Below are 5,662 nucleotides of genomic sequence, written 5' to 3'. Positions count from 1 at the left end.
CCCTGACTGTTTCTATTGTTGGGTTACCCAGCTCAGAAATTGGGTTTCACATGAATAGGGAGCTGTCACATGCAGAGAGGAGAACATGCTGTGCTTAGTAGATAATGCAGCATGTACACTCTACCAACACACTCTGGAGTTCAGAGAGAGGTTGTGCCACCCCAGCCTTCTTTAAACTAGATATTTTTCTTATTATTTCTCACAGGTGCCGGTACTGATCCTCTGAGGGCTAGTGTAGTCCAGATGCTAATAAGCACTGACATTTTAACCACCATGCCATCCTGATTGAGCAGGTTTAGACGACATAGTAGTTAAAGTGCTAGTGGACAGTCAACAGTAGCACTCTCATCATCACTACCATTGGTGCAGAGGTTGCAATGAAGAGGACTTTAAAGAAAAAAATGTCTAGTGTAGACTCATCCCCCGAAACACAAGTCCTCCTGGACCTTAGCCCAGCATTAGCCCAGGTCAGTGCTCTTCATAGCAAATTCAGGGCCTGTAGAATTAACTAAGAGTACCTTAAAAAGAAAAGAAGCTGGGGATTTTCAAAAGGATAATGATTATTGGGCATTGCCTTTCTCTGAATGCAGCATCAGGACCTGTACTTATAAAGACTTAAGTATAATGTGATTAACTTTAAGCATGTGAGAAGTTCCATTAGGTTACATGGAATTACTCACATGCATAAAGTTACAGACTTACTGAAATCTGTGTGTGATTTGACCAAGAGCAGATCGAAAAAAAAAATGCAATTTTGCTTACATACAAGTTGTAAAGAATATTAATTACAAGCATATTTCACATGCTTTTCAAGGCAATTTTATCCTACATAAGTTGCATATGTGTTTTAATTGATATAAACTTTGGAAGACTAGTTTTATTAAACACTTTAAAAAAATCAGTGATTTTGCTGCTTAAAGGAAATGGATTTATTTCCTTCTGTAAAGTGATGAGAGAAATTGGTCACAGCAGTGGCAGTGCTGTTAATAGCTACCCTTAAAGATAAAACAGGGTTGAATGAGACACATCAGCCTGGCCAACCTCATACTATTACATACCCATGTCACTTCATAACAGCCTAGAATTCAGAATGTACTTGACAAGTTTACAGAGAATGGGGGAGATTTGGCTTGTGTCTCGTGTGACTCTGTAAGATACATGAAAATCTAGTGAAAATGAAGCCAAATATGATGGTCTTTGGGTCTATGATTAGAGTGACCAGATAGCAAGTGTAAAAAATCGGGATGGAGGTGGGGGGTAATAGGTGCCTATATAAGAAAAAGCCTCCAAAATTGGGACTGTCCGTATAAAATCGGGACATCTGGTCACCCTATCTATGATACATGGGCTCTACTTGATGGAGTCCTGGTGACAGCATTTAAAGGATTGACTCTGTAAAAAAATAAAATAAAACTTGGATTTTATAATTCATTCAGGAGCACTGTTTAAATATGCATGCAAGCAAAAAAAAAAGCTTTACCATCTGTTGATGGCTGGATATGTAGAAAAAAACAGATCCAACTTAATCAAACTGTTCGTGAAAGCTACTGTTCTGTTTTAAAACCCGGAAAAAAATTGCCACGTGCAGACCATTGTCTGACATTTTAATTAGCAATGTGAAATTTAGCAAAGAAATCTGAGGGCTTAAAACATATTGAGTGTGAGGTAAAACAGTGTGTGTATTTATTTCAGTTTATAGAAGTGCTAAAAAGGATGCCTGTAAGGAATGTATTGTAAGGAAACAGACAAGGAGCACTTGCTCACTTGCTTTTTCCCTTGATGTCCTATTTTTTTAAATCTAAACTGTTTGTTCCCCCATCAATACTGTCTTTTCCCTGTATTATTATTAACTAGGTGCCAGCGCATTAGATGCTTGACATTGTACAAAGAATGTAAAGAGACATTGTCCTAGCTCTGAGAACCTTACACTTAATAAAATGGGCTGAGGTAAACAGGATGAAGTTTAACAAAGACAAATGCAAAGTGCTCCACCTAGGAAGAAGAAATCAGTTTCACACATACAGAATGGGAAGAGACTGTCTAGGAAGGAGTACAGCAGAAAGGGATCTAGGGGTTATAGTGGACCACAAGCTAAATATGAGTCAACAGTGTGATGCTGTTGCAAAAAAAGCAAACATGATTCTGGGATGTATTAACAGGTGTGTTGTGAGCAAGACACGAGAAGTCATTCTTCCGCTCTACTCTGCTCTGGTTAGGCCTCAGCTGGAGTATTGTGTCCAGTTCTGAGCACCGCATTTTAAAAAAGATGTGGAGAAATTGGAAAGGGTCCAGAGAAGAGCAACAAGAATGATTAAAGGTCTTGAGAACATGACCTATGAAGGAAGGCTGAAAGAATTGGGTTTGTTTAGTTTGGAAAAGAGAAGACTGAGAGGAGACATGATAGCAGTTTTCAGGTATTTAAAAGGGTGTCATAAGGAGGAGGGAGAAAACTTGTTCACCTTAGCCTCTAAGGATAGAACAAGAAGCAATGGGTTTAAACTGCAGCAAGGGAGGTCTAGGTTGGACATTAGGAAAAAGTTCCTAACTGTCAGGGTGGTTAAACACTGGAATAAATTGCCTTGGGAGGTTGTGGAATCTCCATCTCTGGAGATATTTAAGAGTAGGTTAGATAAATGTCTATCAGGGATGGTCTAGACAGTATTTGGTCCTGCCATGCGGGCAGGGGACTGGACTCAATGACCTCTCGAGGTCCCTTCCAGTCCTAGAATCTATGAATAACTCAAATGACAAGAGCCAACTAGTGAAAACAATAGGATCAGATCCACAAAAAGGGATTTAGATGTCCAAGTCCCAGTTTTAGTCACTACTGTGATCTACACAACCCCTGCTCAGCTGCCACCTGACCCTGTACATGCCTAAATTGTTACAGTAAAAGTCCCTCTGGGCATGCATCCAGACACCTGTCTCCTGCCTAAACCCCAGTGTGACCCTCTAATCAGGGGAAGATAGGAATTCCTCTGTTCAGCTTGCCTGTGGGGCCCAAATCCTGTAGGAGTGCTCAAAGCAAGCCTAACGCCACACAAAATGTGTGAGTACCCTAACCACTGAGCTAAACTCCCTCCCCGACCATTTTGTTTGGAAGTAGGCAGGTGCCTATGCTGTTTCTTGCAAGGGCTTAGGTGCAACCATCTGACTCTAGGGGAGGGGTTCCCAGCTGTGGATCACAAGCAGAGATAGGTGTCCCTTGCAGCCCAGATATCAGGTTGCCAACAGTCCTGTATTATAAGGGATGTTCCTTGTTTAAAAATTGCTTGTCCCTTACTAAATCAGTATGGGATGCCATTTCACCCTTATTTCAGCCAGGGGTATTGTGGTACTGGAGCATCGAGCTGGCATCTGAAATCCAGGATGGAGCAGCAGTCTGGCACTTTGCAAAGTGCTGCTGGCTGGCAACTTGACGAAGGCTCCTTGTATAGGCACCGACCCTGAGGCTGGAGCTACAAGCACCAACTTTCCAATGTGCCAGGGATGCTCACTGCTCAACCGCTGGCTGTGCCACAGGCCCTGCCCCCACTGCTCTCCCCTGAGCCTGCCATGACCTCACTCCTCCCCCTCAGAGCCTCCTGCAGACCACAAAACAGCTGGTCGGGAGGAAGGGGGAGGCTCTGATCTGCAAGGCTGCCAGTGGGTGGAGCTGATGGGGGGCTGCTGACCTATTATTATTATTAAATGTGGCTCTTTGGCAATGTACATTGTTAAATTCTGCCTCCTTCTCAGGCTGGCCACCCCTGGTTTAGTCCATTCGCCACTGATCCGAGCTGCATTATAACCCTCTAAAAAGCAACAGAGGGTCCTGTGGCACCTTTGAGACTAACAGAAGTACTGGGAGCATAAGCTTTCGTGGGTAAGAACCTCACTTCTTCAGATGCAAGTAATGGAAATCTCCAGAGGCAGGTATAAATCAGTGTGGAGATAACGAGGTTAGTTCAATCAGGGAGGGTGAGGTGCTCTGCTAGCAGCTGAGGTGTGAACACCAAGGGAGGAGAAACTGTTTCTGTAGTTGGATAGCCATTCACAGTCTTTGTTTAATCCTGATCTGATGGTGTCAAATTTGCAAATGAACTGGAGCTCAGCTGTTTCTCTTTGGAGTCTGGTCCTGAAGTTTTTTTGCTGTAAGATGGCAACCTTTACATCTGCTATTGTGTGGCCAGGGAGGTTGAAGTGTTCTCCTACAGGTTTTTGTATATTGCCATTCCTGATATCTGACTTGTGTCCATTTATCCTCTTGCGTAGTGACTGTCCAGTTTGGCCAATGTACATAGCAGAGGGGCATTGCTGGCATATATAACATTGGTGGACGTGCAGGTGAATGAGCCGGTGATGTTGTAGCTGATCTGGTTAGGTCCTGTGATGGTGTTGCTGGTGTAGATATGTGGGCAGAGTTGGCATCGAGGTTTGTTGCATGGGTTGGTTCCTGAGTTAGAGTTGTTATGGTGCGGTGCATGGTTGCTGGTGAGAATATGCTTAAGGTTGGCAGGTTGTCTGTGGGCGAGGACTGGCCTGCCTCCCAAGGTCTGTGAAAGTGAGGGATCATTGTCCAGGATGGGTTGTAGATCACTGATGATGCGTTGGAGAGGTTTAAGCTGAGGACTGTAGGTGATGGCCAGTGGAGTTCTGTTGGTTTCTCTTCTGGGCCTGTCTTGTAGCAGGAGGCTTCTGGGTACACGTCTGGCTCTGTTGATTTGTTTCTTTATTTCCTTGTGTGGGTATCGTAGTTTTGAGAATGCTTGGTGAAGATCTTGTAGGTGTTGGTCTCTGTCTGAGGGGTTGGAGCAGATGCGATTGTACCTCAGTGCTTGGCTGTAGACGACCCATGCAACAAACCTCGATGCCAACTCTGCCCACATATCTACACCAGCAACACCATCACAGGACCTAACCAGATCAGCTACAACATCACCGGCTCATTCACCTGCACGTCCACCAATGTTATATATGCCAGCAATGCCCCTCTGCTATGTACATTGGCCAAACTGGACAGTCACTACGCAAGAGGATAAATGGACACAAGTCAGATATCAGGAATGGCAATATACAAAAACCTGTAGGAGAACACTTCAACCTCCCTGGCCACACAATAGCAGATGTAAAGGTTGCCATCTTACAGCAAAAAAACTTCAGGACCAGACTCCAAAGAGAAACAGCTGAGCTCCAGTTCATTTGCAAATTTGACACCATCAGATCAGGATTAAACAAAGACTGTGAATGGCTATCCAACTACAGAAACAGTTTCTCCTCCCTTGGTGTTCACACCTCAACTGCTAGCAGAGCACCTCACCCTCCCTGATTGAACTAACCTCGTTATCTCCACACTGATTTATACCTGCCTCTGGAGATTTCCACTACTTGTATCTGAAGAAGTGAGGTTCTTACCCACGAAAGCTTATGCTCCCAGTACTTCTGTTAGTCTCAAAGGTGCCACAGATCCTCTGTTGCTTTTTACAGATTCAGACTAACACGGCTACATCTCTGATTATAACCCTCTGTTATTACACACTGGTAACTTTCTGCAAAGTTCGGCTTTGGTTAGGGCGGAAATGTTCAGTTCACCCGTGTTCAGTTTCCCAGCAGATCGGTGCAAAATGTGCTCAGCCACTTCTAGGGGTCGGGAGAGGAGCCCGGCAGTTCTTCAGGTCCGCGG

Source organism: Chrysemys picta, chromosome 3, assembly GCF_011386835.1.
Source record: "Chrysemys picta bellii isolate R12L10 chromosome 3, ASM1138683v2, whole genome shotgun sequence".
Classification (NCBI taxonomy): domain Eukaryota; kingdom Metazoa; phylum Chordata; order Testudines; family Emydidae; genus Chrysemys; species Chrysemys picta.
Note: the sequence above shows the minus strand (reverse complement) of the source record.